General features: G+C 42.0%; 1 protein-coding gene across 1 annotated transcript in view; it reads right to left on the reverse strand.

Annotated features, from left to right (window-relative positions):
- AKAP12 (A-kinase anchoring protein 12) overlaps positions 1 to 19,160 on the reverse strand; it is a 115,869-nt gene that overhangs the window by 77,922 nt on the left and 18,787 nt on the right. The gene's annotated exons all lie outside the window — the stretch shown is intronic.

Below are 19,160 nucleotides of genomic sequence, written 5' to 3' on the forward strand. Positions count from 1 at the left end.
AAGTAAATGTGTCAAATTTATCATATAGAAAAGGGTAGAATGGTGGGGTATCCCCTTTCAGCCAGGAATTAGGCCTATAGAAATATTTATATGAGCATAAATGAATATGTATATTATACATAAGTTTCATTTTACATATGAAAGTTATATTTGTATTATATATGAAAAGATGTTCATTTCAGCATTACTTGTAATAGGAAACCATCAGAATCAACTTAAATGTCAATCAGTAAAGAGACTGGTTAAATAAATCAGAGTATATGCATGTCACCAAACAGGTAGCCATTAAGAAGTGAGCCAGATCTGTGGATACTGAACCGAAAGGTGCTTACGATTTCCTGCTGAGTGAAAAGAGCAAGTCGCACAATAGTATTATATATATGCATTTAAAAAAAAACAAAAAAAAACAAAAAAAAAAAACACCAGAGAGGATATGTTTGTGTGTGCATATAAGAAAAATCTCAGAAGACAAATAACAAGAGGGAATAAAGGAAATTTTTTTCTTATGTGGTGGCATTTGCACAATGACAATATACAACTTTTATGCTTAAATTTTTTTTTTTTAATTTAAAAATGTTTCAAGTTTGCTTTCACTTGCTTATTTATTTACTGTTTTAAAGAGACCGGCCTCACTCCATCATCCAGGATGGAGTGCAGTGGCCCGATGCGATCATTAGCTCACTCCAGCCTCTACCCACTAGGCTCACGCAATCCTCCCACTTCAGCCTCCCCACAGTACCTAGGACTACAGGTGCATGCCGCCACTCATTGAGATATTTAAATAATAGAAACAGGATGGAGACAATTGTCTCAATGAATGATGTTAAATGTTTATTTTAAAAGAAAGAGAGGTTGGGTCAGGTAGCTTACACCTGTAATCCCAGAACTTTGTCAGGTCAAGGCGGGCAGATGACCTGAGGTCAACAGTTTGAGACCAGCCTGGTCAACATGGCGAAACCCCGTCTCTACTAAAAATACAAAAATTAGCCGAGCGTAGTGGCACACATTTGTATTCCAGCTACTCCAGGAGGCTGAAGCAGGAGACTCGCTTGAACCTAGGAGGCAGAGGTTGCAGTGAGCTGAGATCACACCAGTGCACTCCAGCCTGGGTAACAGAGTGAGACTCTGTCTCAAAAAAAAAAAAAAAAAAAAGAGAGAGAGAGAGAAAATAAATTTTTAAAATGTTTAAATAGAATGCCTCCTCTGTGATCAGATTTTTCCTTCATTTATCCTTTATCATATATTTCTTGTTTCTTCCTGCATATATATATTAAAAACTGCTGTACATTTTTTCCTAGATCAAGGACAGTTGTCTATAAATAAGCTCACCACTCTTAATCACACACACACACACACAAATTTAAAACCTGAAGAGCTGTTCTTCAAGATCATCTAAAACAGTTCCTTCCGTAACACTGATGAGAACCAAGTCCTGAAAGAATGCTACTTGCCTGGCATCACAGACCTGGTTAGGATTAGAAACCATACCAGAGAAATTCCTTCTCTATCCCTACTGTCGTTAAAAAAGATAACGCTTTGATGAGACCAGGGAAGACAATCTTGTAAAGCACTAAAACAACGGTGAATGTCTTTCAAAGTCTGAATCAGGTTCTGGGTGTGAGCACTCCAGGCCGCCTGAGCAGTGTAGGCAGTCATGACACTCGAGGTGTGTTCTCAATTTCAATCCACTATAACTGCTTATTGAACAATTTATTCTAGGAATTTTAGAAAATACAAATGAAGTAAGTTTTAATGAAGAACACTTTAAAAGCCATTGTTCTAGGCTAAGTTAAGAACTAGACACTGCCTTTTATTAATTGCTACACCAATAACATCATTGCAGAGGGAAGGTGATCTCCAATACAACTGTGTTCAAAGAACAGAACTTCCCAGACACTGGATGCCAACTAGATTTACGATGCTTTGATTCTTTTTTGATAAAAATACATGACACAGCCAGGCACGGTGACTCATACCTGTAATCCCAGCACTTTGGGAGACCCAGATGGGCAGATCATGATGTCAGGAGTTCAAGATCAGCCTGACCAACATGGTGAAACCCCGTCTCTACTAAAAATAAAAAAAATTAGCTGAGTGTGGTGGAGCACACCTGTAATCCTGGCTACTCAAGAGGCTGAGGCAGGAGAATCGCTTGAACCCGGGTGGGTGAGGCTGCAGTGAGCCGAGATCGCACCACTGCACTCCAGCCTGGGTGACAGAGGGAGACTTCATCTTAAAAATTAATTAATTAATTGTCCCAGCTACTCCGGAGGCTGAGGCAGGATAATCGCTTGAACCCGGGAGATGGAGGTTGCAGTGAGCCGAGATCATGCCACTTTACTTGAGCCTGGGTGACAGAGCAAACTCAGTCTCAACACCACCAAAAAAAAAAAAAAAAAAAAAAAAAAAAAAACCACGACATCTGAATTCCCTTTCATTGTAAATCTATCCACATAAATACATTATAGACTCTAAGAAGGTTAATACAAAATTAATTCATGAACTTTTTACATACTGCTTTTTGTTTGCTTTTTATATTTACATGCTAAGTAATACATTTTCATCCTTGTAGATTTTAAATATAAAAGAGGACAAATTCTATTACTTCCCTTCCACAGTAGTAAGACAAAAGAGATCTTTCTTGGTAGAAAAAAATTAAACAGACACACAGACACACACACACACACGCACGCGCGCACACACACACACACACACATACACACAAATCTAGTAACTATTCCCTAAGGATCTGAAAAGGGAAGATGTAACATGTCTTGTATATTTCAATGATTAATGCTGTATTTAACATTAGGAAAAACACCAGCACCAGAAGAACCAATACAATTGAAGAGTAAATCCTTACAAAACCCACACATTACTCTTAAAATTTGTTCCTGCTTATATTCTTATTTGCATTGAAAATGCCTTTTATATTTGTTGAAGATGAACAAAAGAAAAAAGCTAAATAAAAAAATAGGATTTATATTCCCGTTAAAATATAAGATTACCAAAGAAAATGCTAAATAGGAGGCAAGAGTCTGCTTGTAGGTTTAAACTTGATCATTTTGTAAGCTCCAATAGTTAACTAATTCAATAAGTATCTATTAAACAACTATCATTTACCAAGCACCAAATTTTGAGGTAAAGGAATTTAGCATGTATTGTTTCAAATTATTTCAGTTCTACAAAGTTCTCCTATTGGAAACATCTAGATGTTTAGAAACCCTTTTCCATCCATTTTGCATTTAAAAAACACTTCTTAAAGAGGACTAGAGAGAGAAACCAGGATTTTTGTCTACAGTTGCGGTTATCATAGGAGTACTCCACTTCCCCAAAAGATACAATCCAGGCTGTCTTTTAAATTAAGAGCATACATATTGCTTACTAAAGCCTCACATCCATGTAACATTCATAAGTGACAAAAGTATTTTGCAACATCATTAATTAATGGCCATTTTCAGACATTTGCTCAAGATCTCCATCTGCTACAGTGGACATCTGGAGCCCCGGTGTGCAGAAACCCACGTTTAAACAGCTGCAGAAGTAATTACCCCTAGGAAAGGATGGATTCCTATTCATTTTCTTCGGTATCTTCAAGATTGCATAGGTTGTTGCATTTGCTTTTAGGTTTGTCTGTTTTCTTGTTAACTAAATGACCAAGAGCGAGGTTTGATTGAAATTACTTCCATTGATTATTTGCCTGTGGAGATGCATACACAAAGAATTCCACCTCAAACTACCAAGAAAAACTCAGTTCTTCCATCCCATTCCATAAAAGATAGACTTAAAGGACAAATCCCCTTGTATTCTTACTACTAAATAGATAAATCAAGAAAAAGGGACAGAGGGACCAATGGGTGATCTAAATCATTCATAAAAGCATATGATTGTGATAAAGCACAATCAGTGAGTTGCTAGCAGGGAACAAGCAAATAAATAAAAATAAATACATCAGTGTCTTCAAGTCTTGGTGCTCCTGGAGCCACTCCCAGCTGCTCTGGCTTCTCTTTGTGCTAGGCTGGCGGAGGCTCCGTCCACTGGGAGATGGCTCTGCAGTGACTGCAAGGCTGGTCAGCACTGGAGGAACCGAATCCCTTTCTACTGCCAGACCGCTGACTAAGCAAAGTTACTCTAATTAGCCATCATTTCTCAATTCCATTACAGCCCTAAGCAAAAACCATAGACAGGTTTTGATGGGTTAATGCAGAAAAAAAAAAATCATTAAAAAACACAAACATGCAACCGAATGTACCAGCAGCTATGAAAACGTCTTCATCACTTTCCAACATGAATCGAATTCCTGGAGGAAGGAATCTAAATTTGCCACTCATTCCTGGCTCTACTGGCAAGCACTTGCAATCAGTGACTATAAGTGGCAGGACACCTTGTTATTAAAATGAACTTTGGCATAATTTTAGCTTTGCTACATTTACATTTTATTCAAGATTTTTTTGTTTAGAAAAAGGTGTTCAGGAACGTGGAAAGATTTTTCTTTAAGTACAAGATTTTTTGTTCTGCACTGAAATTGTATTTCAAGGCCTCTTTAGGCTCAATGCTATCCCAGATGTATGTTTACACACAAATTCCAGTCTGATTAATTTATTAACCAACAACGGTTAGACCAAAGCAAACAAATGGTGGGCGGTGACATCTATTAATAATTATGTTCAATCTAATTTTTATTTACCAGCTATTTTCCTTCTGCAAAGATAAATGCTAACCAATTAAATGAAACCAGTCTAGATGTCTAGATGATAAGAACAATTTTCCAGGTCAATGAGGGATTCTATTGATTTAATCAGCATAAAACCATTCAACAAAAATAAGAATTAAAACAGCATTTCTGCAATCCCACACTGGAGTGGAAATACAAAGGCAGCACTTGGCGGCGCAGTCATACATTTGGTGGAAGGAAAATGACATGCAGGTGATCCTGCTGACAACAGATGGTAGGAAAATCATTCCCAAAAACCTGACTCCTTCCAGCGATCATGCCACCGTAGATTTCTCATTTTTAACATCCAAATTCCTGAATCAATGTAAAATGTACTAAAGCCATTAGTACAAAAAAAGACTATCAATGACTCATCCAAATGTCTTCCAAAAAAAATACGAACGTTGAGAAAGGTGATGTCTCCTATCATGAAATTTCTGAGTCAAGGTCTCAGTCACGCTGTTTTGTTGACCACCTTCTTGGAGGATGGATTTGTTTTTCATAATCCATTCTTCTACAGATTTTTTCTCCCTTTTCTAGATGGAAAATGTATAATTTTAGGGCATCTGTGAGTCTGAGGGCTCAATATCCTGAAAGTAAATAGCATTGGCAACCTCAGCCTTTTAAGCTCCAGGGACACTTCCAAGACCCAGCCCCTCTCAAATGCAAACCTCTAGCCTTTTAAATGTGTTTTCCAGACACAACAAGCAAGAGATGGGAGGAAACACGGTTTAGAGCCCCTTGTTGGGGAACAGAAACAGTGGTTGGGGAGGACAACCAGTATCACCACTTCATCACATATGCGTTAAGACAGGTTTGCGAGAAGAATTGCAATTTTTTTTTTTTGAGGCGGAGTCTCGCTCTGTAGCCCAGGCTGGAGTGCAGTGGCATGATCTCCGCTCACTGCAACCTCTGCCTCCCACGTTCTAGCAATTCTCCTGCCTTAGCCTTCCAAGTAGCTGGAACTACAGGCACACACCACCATGCCTGACTGATTTTTTGTATTTTAATAGAGACGCGTTTCCTCATGCTGCCCAGGTGGTCTCGAACTCCTGAGCACACCTGCCTCAGCCTCCCAAAGTGCTAGAATTACAGGCATGAGGCACTGTACCTGGCAAACAACTATAATTTTAAAAAATTTTTTTTTTTTTTTTAGAGACAGGGTCTCGCTCTGTCACCCAGGCTGGAGTGCAAGTGACGTGATCATGGCTCACTGCAGTCTTGACCTCTGGGCTCAATCGATCCTCCCACCTCAGCCTTCCAAGTAGCTAGGACTTTAGGCATGTGCCAGCAGGCCTAGTTAATTTTTATATTTTTTGTAGAGACAGGGTTTCACCCATGTTGCCGAGGCTGGTCTCCCAACTCCTCAGCTCAAGCAATCCACTTGCCTTGGCCTCCTAAAGTACTGGGATTATAGGAATGAGTCTAGCCCAGTGGCGATTAGGATTCTTACCTCCATTTTTATATATTGTTTCTACGACCTTGAGTTTTCTTAAAAATGCCTTTGAAGTCAGCAACTGCCTATAAAATTGTGAAATGCCCCCAACTCACAAACACTCCTTTTTTCTAAGAACACACAAAAGTGATAATGGTTGTGTTAAATAGGAACTTCTGTTTTTTGTTATATTTTTAAATCTTTCTATAATTTCTAATTTCCATACTTATAACGCTTAAAGATCCCTACCTTACCAAGGACAGAACTTTTTTTTTCTTTTTTTATTTTACCAGACAGAACTTTTTTTCGCATAATTTAATTCCTGCCTTCTTCAGGAAAACATTCCCAACAAAATGTTTCTGATACACTTTAATGAAATCATGATCTATAATTTTAAACTACTTCCCTGCTACCCAACCCCTCCCACCTCCTCCACCAACACCACACACCCCAGGTGACCTTCAGAAACTAAAGGTAGGCCGGGTGCAGTGGCTCACGCCTGTAGTCCCAGCACTTTGGAAGACAGAGGCAAGTGGATTTCTTGAGCCCAGGAGTTCCGGACCAGCGTGGGCAATGTGGTAACTCCATCTCTACAAAAAAATACAAAAATTAGCGAGGCATAGTGACATGTGCCTTTAGCCCCAGCTACTTAGGAAGCTGGGGTGAGAGGACTGCCTGAGCCCAGGAGGCAGAGGTTGCAGTGAGCCAAGATCATCAAGATCATCAAGATCACGCCACTGCACTTCAGCCTGGGTGAAAGAGCAAGATCCTGTCTCAAAAAAAAAAAAAAAAAAAAAAGCTGAAGGAAACCATTTTGACCTCATTCCTTTTTAAATAATTTTTAAAATTTTTGTAGCGATGGGGTTTCACCATGTTGGCCAGGCTGGTCTTGAACTCCTGACCTCAGGTGATCCACCCACCTTGGCCTCCCAAAGTGCTGGGATTACAGGCGTAAATTACCAAGCCTGGCCATGACCTCATTCTTTTAACTAGACTGACAATAATCACCTAGCCACTCTTTCTCTAATAAATACGTCTACCAAAACAGTCTTTGCTGCTGGAGGTCTCTTTCCTGAAGTTTGACGTAAAAGTTGGAAATAGGCTCAATAACTTCTTTGTGCCGGGCGCGGTGGCTCAAGCCTGTAATCCCAGCACTTTGGGAGGCCGAGGCGGGTGGATCACGAGGTCGAGAGATCGAGACCATCCTGGTCAACATGGTGAAACCCCGTCTCTACTAAAAATACAAAAAACTAGCTGGGCATGGTGGCGCGTGCCTGTAATCCCAGCTACTCAGGAGGCTGAGGCAGGAGAATTGCCTGAGCCCAGGAGGCGGAGGTTGCGGTGAGCAGAGATCGCGCCATTGCACTCCAGCCTGGGCAACAAGAGCGAAACTCCGTCTCAAAAAAAAAAAAAAAAAACTTCTTTGTTAGAAAAAGATATTTAACTTTAAGGGGAAAACAAAGGAGGACATGAGGGGAAAAGGAAAAAGCTCAGCTATACAGAAGAATGCCAGATAAAGAAAGGTAGAAAGAATAACAGATGAGAAAGTCACCCTTTCGCAATGATTTAGGCTAGTCATCATTGGATGCAAAAATATTGGCAATGGAATCACCAGTATCAAACTACCAGAGTACCCTGCAGGGAAACGCAGGCCTTATAAGCATCAAACAGGCTGGGCGGGGTGGCTCATGCCTGTAATCCCAGCACTTTGGGAGGCCAAGGCGGGCGATCACTTGAGGTCAGGAGTTCAAAACCAGCCTGGCCAACATGGTGAAACCCCAACTCTACGAAGAATATAAGAATTAGCCAGACGTGGTGGCCCATGCCCGTGGTCTCAGCGACTTGGGAGAATTGCTGAGGCAAGAGAACTGCTTGAACCTGGGAGGTGGACGTCGCAGTGAGCCGAGATCACGCCACTGCACTCCAGCCTCGGTGACAGAGCAAGATTCCCATCTAAAAAAATTAATAAATAAATAAAGCATCAAACACTAAGCTCAGCATCACCAGTTATGGGAGGGCCAGGCATTGACTGTGATTGCTGATGTGATACAACAGTAAGGACTCAACTATCACCACACCATGACTCAGGTGGTATTCTCGCTATGAGTGTCCAGCCTGAATCTAACTATAGATAAATCTGAAAAATCCACTACGTAAGACAACTGGGCTCGTCATAAAAATAAATCTCATGGGCTGGGCAAGATGAGTAATGCCTGTAATCCCAGCCCTTTGGGAGGCCAAGGCGGGTGGATCACTTGAGGTCAGGAGTTCGAGACCAGCCCAGCCAACATGGTAAAACCCTGTCTCTACTAAAAATACAAAAATGAACCAGGTGTGGTGGCAAGTGCCTGTAATCCCAGCTAGTCGGGAGGCTGAGGTAGGAGAATCACTTGAACCCGAGAGGCAGAGGTTTCAGGGAGCCAAGGTTGCAATGAGCCTAGATCGCACCACAGTACTCCAGCCTGAGTGACAGACTGATCCATCTCAATCAATCAATCAATCAATCTATGTATCTATCATCTTGTGAGAAACAGGAAGGCAAAGGGAACCACTGCACCCGGCCTATTTCCAGCTTAAGAAACCACAGCCACTGCACCCGGCCTATTCTAGCTTAAGAAACTAGAAAAGAAACATAACCAAATGCAATTTGGGAACTTTGATCATGTGCTGGACTTCCCTTCTTTTTTTTTTTTTTTTTTAAAACAGGGTCTCACTCAGGCTGGAGTGCGTGGTGTAATCATAGCTCACTGCAGCCTCACACTCCCTGGTTCAAGGGATCCTTCCTTCTGCGCCTCCTGAGTAGCTAGGACTACAGGCAAGTGCCACTACACTGGGCTAATTTTTTGCATTTTTTTGTAGAGATGGAGTCTCATTATATTGCCCAGGCTAGTCTTGGACTCCTCATGTCAAGTGATCATCCCACCTCAGCCCCTCAAAGCGGTGGGATTACAGCATGAGCCACCATGCCTGGCCAGGACCCAATTTTTAAAGCAGGTATAAAATATACTTAAGGATAACAGAGGAAGTTTCAATACGGACTCTAACTTAGATGATATTATTAAATTAATGTTGGACTGGGTGCGGTGGCTCACGCCTATAATCCCAACACTTTGGGAGGCCGAAGTGGGTGGATCATTTGTGGTCAGGAGTTCAAGAGCATCCTGGCCAACATGGTAAAACCCCATCTCCACTAAAAATACAAAAACCAGCTGGGCATGATAGTAGGCACCTGTAGTCGCAGCTACTTGGGAGGCTGAGGCATGAGAATCACTCGAGCCTGGGAGGCGGAGGTTGCAGTGAGCCAAAATCGCACCATTGCACTCCAGCCTGGGCGACAGAGCCAAATTCTGTCTCAAAAATAAATAAATACATAAATAAATAAAATAAAAATTTTCAGCTGTGGGCCGAGGGTGGGACATAGTGGCTCACACCTGCAATCCCAGCACTTTGGGAGGCCGAGGTGGGCGGATTTCTTGAGCTCAGGAGTTCGAGACCAGCCTGGGCAATATAGTGAGACCTCATCTTTACATAAATTAAAAAATTAGCTGGGCATGGTAGCACACACCTGTATTCCCAGTTACTCCAGAGGCTGAGGTGGGAGGATCATGTGACACTGGGAGGCAGAGGTTGCCGTGAGCTGAGATCATGCCACTGTACTCTAGCTTGGGCGACAGAATGAGACCGTGTCTCAAAAAAATAGTTTCTCAGTTGTGATATCGGCACTGGGGGTATACAGAAGAATGTAGGAATGTATTTCCCGGGAGACAGCGCTCAACTCTCTAGGAGTGAAGTGTTTGATACCTAAAACTTACTCTAAGAGTTCAACAACATCAAAAAAAGATGCAAATAAGAGAAAGAAAGCAAAGGTGGCAACATGAAACTGACCTATAACCGAAGAAACTGCTTCCGCACATTTGATGGGAAACACACATAACCACCCACTAGTGAACCTCCCCACCGCCACCCCTACCCACCATGGAGATATTTTATTATTTTAGCAACTAACTCCCCAAACTAGAAGCAGTAATTCTTTATCGAAATACTAAATCAGGACTCTAAGAACTATTAATTCAGAAGCCAGAGAAGCATGCTTCGATTGCTGAGACTGCATGAGGCTCACTTGGATTCATCATGATGTCTGTGACATACACATTCATTTCAGAAGTCATTTTTAATTTTTAGCTTTACTTCAGGGTGTGAGAATACCAGATATTTCATTCACTAAAATCAAAAGGGATCCACACGATTAGCCATCAGGGAAATGCACATCTAAACCACAATGAGATAGCACTTCACACTCACTAGGATGTCTCTCACCGAAAGGGCAGATAACAAGTGTCATCAAGGATGTGGAGAAATCGGAACCCTCTGACACTGCTGGTTGGACTGTGAAATGCTACAGTTGCTTTGGAAAAGTCTGCTAGTTTCTCAAGAGGCTAAACAAAGAGTTAACAAATAGCATTTTCATTTCCAGATAAATACCCAAGAGAAATGAAAACATTTATGTTCAGGCAAATTGTACACTAGTGCTCACAGCAAGATTATTCATGATAGCCAAAAGGTGGAAACGATCCCAATGTTAATGTCTATTAACTGCTGCATGGATAAATAAAATGTAGGATATATCCAGACAGTGGAATAGTATACAGCAGTTAAAAAAACAGGATGTACGGATGTATGCTATAACACGGATGAATTTTGCAAACACTACAATAAATGAAAGCTGGACACAAAAGGTCACATGTTGTATGATTCCATTTATATAAAACGTCCAGAATAGGCAAATTCGTAGAGAGACAGAAAGCAGCTCTGTGGTTACTGGGAATGAGGAAAGTGGGAAACAGAGTGACTACTAATGGGCATAGGGTTTCTTTAAGGAGTGAACACGTTCTAAGGTCATGACAGTTACGTAACTCTGTAAACATGCTAAAAAACCACTGAGTTGTACACTTTTTTTTTGGAAACTGAGTCTCACTCTGTCGCCCAGGCTGGAGTGCAGTGGCACAATCTCGGCTCACTGCAACCTTAGCCTCCCAGGTTCAAGCAATTCTCTGCCTCAGCCTCCCGAGTAGCTGGGATTACAGGCGCCCACCACCATGCCAGATAATTTTTATATTTTTAGTAGAGATGCAGTTTCACCATGCTGGCCAGGCTGGTCTTGAACTCCTGACCTTGTGATCCACCAGCCTCACAAAGTGCTGGGATTACAGGCGTGAGGCACCATGCCTGGCCTGAGTTGTACACTTTAAATGGTGAATTGTATGGTATGTGAATTATTATCTTAATAAAGTTATCTGAAACACCTGGAACAATTAATAGTTTTCCAGTAACTAAGACTAGGAAAATATCTCAGAGGCAAAAAGAGTGCTCAGAGATAAAGCGATCCAGAGATATTTTCCTGGGGTAAATGTATCTGCTCCCATATATTCATTTCCTATTAATCACGAACAAGAACTACAATGCCTCTTGAGTTGAGGAACAGTAAAATGTCATGACAAATCAGATTCAAGTGGTGCTAATTCCTAAAGGAAATAAAATACATTCTTTAATTATGAAATCCTCCCCAGATGTCTTGGCAAGTTCTTATGATAGAAAGAATTTCCTTTTCCACTAAATTTGGAGAAGGCCAAACAGGATCACCAACAAGTCTGAAGTGCTATTGAGAAAAATTCTGTGCTAAATAATAAAAATTTTAGAAAAAAATATAATATGGAAGCACACACAAAAAAACCTGAAAATGCTGCTGACATTTTGGGATTATCATCCATCCTTGAGACAGTTACGAATGGGAGACAGATACCTTCAAAAAAACCTGTCCCAAAATTTTTAAAAAGTCACCGGTACTGTCTATATTCAAAGATCTGCAGAAAACTTTTATGAGAAAGATTTCACCTAAGACTCAACATCTTTCATCTTGACTATGAGATTTAATCATTAGACAAACGTTTCTCACACTTGGCTTAAGCCTAATTTTCAATTTCCCCTCTGTAATAGTAAAGTTAAGGGTTTAGATGTTGATTTTTAAAAAGCAAAGCAAAACAAAACAAAACAAAAAAACACACTGGGAGAGGTGGCTCATGCCTGTCATCCCAGCAATTTCGGAGGCCAAAGCAGGTGGAGTGCTTGAGGACAGGAATTCCAGACCAGCCTGGCCAACAAGGTGAAACCTGTCTCTACTAAAAATACAAAAATTAGTCAGGCGTGGTGGCACTGCCTGTAGTCCCAGCTAATGAGGGAGGCTGAGGCAGGAGAATCACTCGAACCCGGGAGGCGGAGGCTGCAGTGAACTGAGCTCACGCTGCTGCACTCCAGCCTGGGTGACACAGTGAGAATCTGTCTTAAAGAATTAAACCGCCCTCCCAAAAAAACCCCACAAGTCTTTTCCAAAATGTAAACGTTACATAGAATTGAAGTTTCCATATAATATGGGTATTTAGTTGGAAGTCTTATCTTCCCTTGTAAGCAAAAAGAACAGATTCATGCTAAATCTAGTTTTATACAGCTGCCAAGTGTTATTTTTGCCTTAAATACATATATTTGAGAATATATAGTCACACTGTTTTAATAATGGTTACTTGTCGGTCCCATGAGCGTTCCTAGGTCCCGCTTAGAAGGAAAGGAAAAGATAAAATGGGAGTTGGCGATGGAGGGGTGTGGCATCCGTCAGGCAGGAAGGTGTCACTCAAGGAGCATTCCTAGAAGCCGGAGCAACTGAAGAGGGCGCAAGCTCGATGACCTTGTAGCTCACTCTATCAGCCAATGCCGAGAGAGAGACAGGTTTGGGTGCCTGATTTGGGAGGCCGAAGCCGGCAGATCACCTGAGGTCGGGAGTTCGAGAACAGCCTGACCAACGTGAAGAAACCTCATCTCCACTAAAAATACAAAATTAAGGCCGGGCGCGGTGGCTCAAGCCTGTAATCCCAGCACTTTGGGAGGCCGAGGCGGGTGGATCACAAGGTCAAGAGATCGAGACCATCCTGGTCAACAAGGTGAAACCCCGTCTCTACTAAAAATACAAAACATTAGCTGGGCATGGTGGCGCGTGCCTGTAATCCCAGCTACTTAGGAGGCTGAGGCAGGAGAATTGCTTGAACCCAGGAGGCGGAGGTTGTGGTGAGCCGAGATCGCGCCATTGCACTCCAGCCTGGGTAACAAGAGCCAAACTCCGTCTCAAAAAAAAAAAAAAAAAAATTACAAAATTAGCCAGGGGCGGTGGTGCATGCCTGTAATCCCAGCTACTCGGGAGGCTGAGGCAGGAGAATTGCTTAAACCTGGGGGGCGGAGGTTGCGGTGAGCCGAGATCGCACCACTGCACTCCAGCCTGAGCAACAAGAGCAAAACTGTCTCAAAAAAAAGAAAGAAAGGCCTTCATTAACAATAGTGATACATAGCTATGGTGTCTTTGTATGGCTGTGTTCTAGAAATATAATAGGTCCTGAAAACAGGGAACAGAAATGGTCAATAATAACTATAGACATAAAATCTTGTTGTTTGTTCTATAGATCTATGACTGTCTTTGCCAAAATTGTCAGAGGAAATGGATTGGCGCTCTGAAAACCACCCAATAACCCTATTCCACACCCCACCCTCTCTCTGTTGGCCAGGGTTTGGCATTCTGGGGGCTCTTCACACTGTGATGTGTGTGCTGGTGCTTTGACAGCTGTCTCTCAAATAACTGAAAATGTGCATGAGTCTTTTAAGGACCAAAATCTACACCTCTGACTTTAATGCAGCAATGCCTGACATTAAAATGTGACTATGAGAACTAAGTACAATAGTCCAGACAGACACCGACCGGTGCAAACAACAGTATGGTATTATTTCTATTAATACAGCAGAAGCGGGCAGATCACCTGAGGTTGGGAGTTCGAGAACAGCCTGACCAACATGAAGAAAAGTTGTCTCCACTAAAAATACAAAATTAGCCAGGGGCGGTGGTGCAAGCCTGTAATCCCAGCTACTCCAGAGGCTGAGGCAGGAGAATTGCTTAAACCTGGGAGACGGAGAGTCCCCAGAATGCCAAATCCTGGCCAACGGAGAGAGGGTGGGGTGCAGTCAAAATGCTCTGTATGAGCCACCCCCTCACAGCTGAGATTACAGTGAATATAAAATCAATGAAACTCCCAGTTTTTTAACCTCCTCCCCTACTTATAAGCCAGATTCTCCCTCATCCTCAATTCCCTCCCCTGTTGATCTATCTGTTGGTTTTTACAAAATCTCAAGAAAGGAAAACCAAAGTTTTGAACTGATGAAATGATCTAAAACCCTGTCATTCCCATACCTTGGGATTTCCATGTTCTCTTTCAACCCTTAGCCACATACATGGATTTTTAAAATACAATTACTATTGTGGAATACAGTTCTGCATATTTTCCCATTTCACAGCCATAAACATTTCTCCAAGTAGCTAAAAATTCTCCTGTACCCCTGAATGATGCCGATCAGGTATATGTACCATCCATGATTCACTGAAAGGATCTTTCAACATCTTCAACAAGGCTATGCTAAACATTTGTAAGAAACATTTGATGGAATGCAGTTTTCCTTCCCGTGTTATTTATTTATTAAAATTTCCAGAACTAGGAGCACTGGAGCAAAGGATACGAACACTTACATGGTGAGACATGTTGCCAAATTTCTTTATAATTCGATCTTCTAAAATGCACAGGAACTGATGCATTTCATCAGGGTGCTTTTCTTCTATCCTAGCTTGACTCCTCTCCCCTGTCCTTCCACAGACCCAGTGCCTTCCTCCTTCTGACACTGTCTTCAAGTCTGCTGCTCCACTGCCCTGAGAGCTAACAGTCTCTCCTCTTTACAACAAAATGCTGCAGCATATCTAAGTTTTAAAGCTATTTAAATAGGAGTAGTGAAAGAAATAAGCAATGACAGAACGTAATTAATATTATTAAAGATGACAAGAAAGAGAAAAATATGTGATCCAGCATTAGCTATCTATCCTAACTTTTAGTTTAGTTTTGTTTTGTTTTTATCATTTGTCTCTTTCAGATATCTGTCTTCACTTCTCATGCAAGTTGATAAAGTATTGACCCAGGCAAGGCCAGGCAGAGTTTTATAGCAGACAGCTCTGATCAGGAGGATCAATTATGTTTATTCCAGATACTTTTGACCAGTCCACTTTTAGGCAGAGCTGCTAAATTACTCAATTTTGTCAAATCACTTTGGTGAAATCCAGAATCACCATCGTCAGTCCAGTCCCCCAAATCCTACAGTCCAGGAATCTGAAAACAGCAACAAAAAGACCAAATAAAGGAGGAACAAAAAGAATATTACATCAATTTGCTTGTTGGGTTCATCCTTAGTGAACCCACACTGACTCCTAACGACCACCAATTTCTTTTCTCACACAGTTGTTGAGTAATCAATCTGCTGTAGGCCAGGAAGGATATTATCATCACCACTAACTACGGCTCCTCTGGTGAGAGACTGAGGAGGGGTGGATGGAAAACGGCACCTTTGCGGGCACCGTTAGATTTTTAACAAGCATTGATATTCTTGAATGGTAAAATCCTGAATTGAAACTAAGTGGTCCTTTTTCCTAAAGGTATAATACTGTGTGTTTAAGTTTATTTTCTTTGTTTTTTTCTTTGAGACGGAGTCTCACTCTGTCGCCCAGGCTGGAGTACAATGGCGCAATCTCGGCTCACTGCAACCTCTGCCTCCCGGGCTCAAGTGATTCTCCTGCCTCAGCCTCCCAAGCAGCTGGGATTACAGCCTTGTGCCGCCATGCCTGGCTAATTTCTGTATTTTTAGTAGAGATGGGGTTTCACTCTGCTGGCCAGGATGGTCTCAAACTCCCGACTTCAGGTGATCCACCCGCCTTGGCCTCCCAAAGTGCTGGGATTACAGGCATGAGCCACTGTGCTTGGCCAAGTTAATTTTCTTCTACTTTTATTTTTTCACGTTGATTTGCTTCTGTTACGTTTTAAATCTACTGGGTTGAGATCAGTTTAGCTAATTGATTTCCTGGACCACTATATCCCTACAGTGACTATTTAAAGTTCAAATAGCAATAGCAGTTCCCTTCCTACATTTTGATTTTTGGACAATTTTTAGAATGGACTAGCCGAATTCCTGTGAAGGAAAAGTTTTAGGCAGTTGTATAAACATAAGTCAGACCAGTTAACAAATAATCTGCTTCCAGATAGATGTTCAGTAACACTTTTCAACTCAGAATGCTTTGATTACTAAAACCCACTGACCTGTACAGTTGAAAGGGGTGAACTATATGGTGAGTTACATCCCAGTAAAGCTATTGGAAAAAAAAAAAAAAAAAAAAAAAAAAGCCTTGATTTACAAGTATAAATTTAACTTTGTCCCTAAAACATAAACTTTTTTCTTTTGAGGCAGAGTCTCACTCTGTTGCCCAGGCTGGAGTATAACGGCATGATCTTGGCTCACTGCCACCTCCACTTCCTGGATTCAAGCAATTCTCCCGCCTCAGCCTCTGAGTAGCTGGGATTATAGCACCTGCCATCATGCCCAGCTAATCTTTTTTTTTTTTTTTTTTTTTTTTTTTTGACCTCGCATGAGCAGAACCCAGCTAATTTTTTGTATTTTTGTAGAGACAGGGTTTCACCAGTTGGCCAGGCTGGTCTTGAACTCCTGACCTCAGGTGATCTGCCTGCCTCGGCCTCCCAAAGTGCTGGAAGCTGGCTCACAAGCGTGAGCTACTGCACCTGGCCAACATAAACTTTTAGACGAAAATTATTTTCCCACAGATTTAAGCTTCTAATGAAATCATCCCTTGCAAATGAATAAGATTTTTGAAGCTAAATAAATTTATTTTGTCAAAAATATTACAGATATTTTACCTAAAAATGTATCTCTAATGAGAATTTGTACATCATACTATTTTTCTTTCTTTCTTTCTTTTTTTTTTTTTTTTTTTTGAGACAGAGTCTTGCTCTGTCACCCAGGCTGGAGTGCAGTAGTGTGATCTTGGTTCACTGCAACCTCCACCTCCCAGGTTCAAGCAATTCTCCTGCCTCAGCCTCCTGTGTAGCTGGGATTTACAGGTGTGCACCACCACACCCGGTGAATTTTCATATTTTTAGTAGAACGAGGTTTCACCATGTTGGTCAGGCTGCTGTTGAACTCCTGACCTCGTGATCCACCTGCCTTGGCCTCCCAGAGTGCTGGAACTACAGGTGTGAGCCACTGCACTAGGTCTCTCTTTTCAAAGAGATGGGGCCTTGACCAGGTATATCTTATTCTTTTATGACGTTAGTGGCACTTTGAGCAAAACTAGTAATTTGCTTTAAACATACTAGTTTTGGAGCCAGCAGGCTTTGGCCTCTTGTCCTCAAGGACTGTCAGCAGCTCATTCCCGTCTCCTTCCCAAGGCTGCACCCCGCTCCGCTTTCATCTTGGCATGCTTGGATATTGGGCCCCAGCCAAGCTGATGCTCTCCTTTCTTGCATTCAATCCCTTCTGCATACCATTAGCTTTCTCATGAAACTGTCCTCTCCACCTGCCCCAAGCTGAAGAATGCATTGACAGGGATGAGAACAGAAGGTGTAGATTCGAGCTGGGTGGGCTTAGCTTAAAGGGGCAAGACAATGAAGTAAAAAAAAAAAAAAAAAAAAAAAAAAAGACAATGAAGTAGAGGTCTCCTAGATGGCGAGATGCAGAGGTTCCGGATTCAACAGCACATGGTAATGAAAGCCAAGAACGTGAGTAAGATCGCTCGAGAGCTGGGCTCAGTGGCTCACGCCTGTAAACCCAGCACTTTGGGAGGCTGAGGCAGGAGGATCACCTGAGGTCAGGAGTTCAAGACCAGCCTGGCCAACATAGTGAAATCCCATCTCTGCTAAAAATACAATAATTACCTGGGCATGGTGGCGGGCGCCTGTAATCCCAGCTACTCAGGAGGCTGAGGCAGGAGAATCACTTGAACCCAGGAGGCAGAGGTTGCGTGAGTCGAGATTGTACCACTGCATACCAGCCTGGGCAACAACAGTAAAACTCCATTACAAAAACAAACAAGCAAAAAACTCTGAAGAGACTGTGACGACTAAAAATGACTGAAGAATGTGAACTGAAGAAGGAATTTATTATTATCTGTTGAATGGATTTCTCAACAACCAGTTTTGCATGGATACAGAGTTAGGGAAAGTTCTGAGTTAGAGAAAAGCAAAACTCTCAGGAAGTTAAGTGATAATTCTCCTGCCACTAAGTTACCCAGACTCTCACAGAATCACAGTGAGCGTCAACGAGAAAATTTAAGAGCTGGGAGCAGTGACTCATGCCTGTAATCCCAGCACTTTGGGAGGCCAAGACAGGAGGACTGCTTGAGCCCAAGAGTTGGAGACCAGCCTGGGAAATATAGCAAGACTCTGTCTCTACAAAAAAAAATGTATAAACTAGCCAGGCATGGTGGTACATGCCCACAGTCCCAGCTACTCAGAAGGATCGGGTGGGAGAATTGCTCGAGCTCAGGAGATTGAGGCTGCAGTAGGCTAGGATTGCACCACTGCACTCCAGCCTGGGCAAGAGGGATGCCCATTTATAAAAAACAAAATAACCCCCCAAAAGTAAAGAAATCTAGACCAGGCGAGGTGGCTCACGCCTGTAACCAGGAATTCGAGATCAGACTGGCCAACATGGTGAAACCCTGTCTCTATTATAAAAAATAAAAATAAAATAAAATAAAAAAAGAAGACATCTAAAGGTTAACTTCAGCTAATCAACTTCCTTTTACACACAGGCAAAGAAAATGGGCTTGAACTCTGAAGTATAAGTACGCTGGCAGGCATCTGCAATCCCAGCTACTCAGGAGGCTAAGGCAGGAGAATCCCTTGAACCTAGGATTCCAATGTCTCTCTTAGCTTTGAAAAAGGAAAAGCAAGCCGGGCGCGGTGGCTCAAGCCTGTAATCCCAGCACTTTGGGAGGCTGAGGCGGGTGGATCACGAGGTCAAGAGATCGAGACCATCCTGGTCAAAATGGTGAAACCCCGTCTCTACTAAAAATACAAAAAAAATTAGCTG

The sequence above is a fragment of the Saimiri boliviensis genome, chromosome 4 (genome assembly GCF_048565385.1).
Source record: "Saimiri boliviensis isolate mSaiBol1 chromosome 4, mSaiBol1.pri, whole genome shotgun sequence".
Taxonomy (NCBI): Eukaryota; Metazoa; Chordata; class Mammalia; order Primates; family Cebidae; genus Saimiri; species Saimiri boliviensis.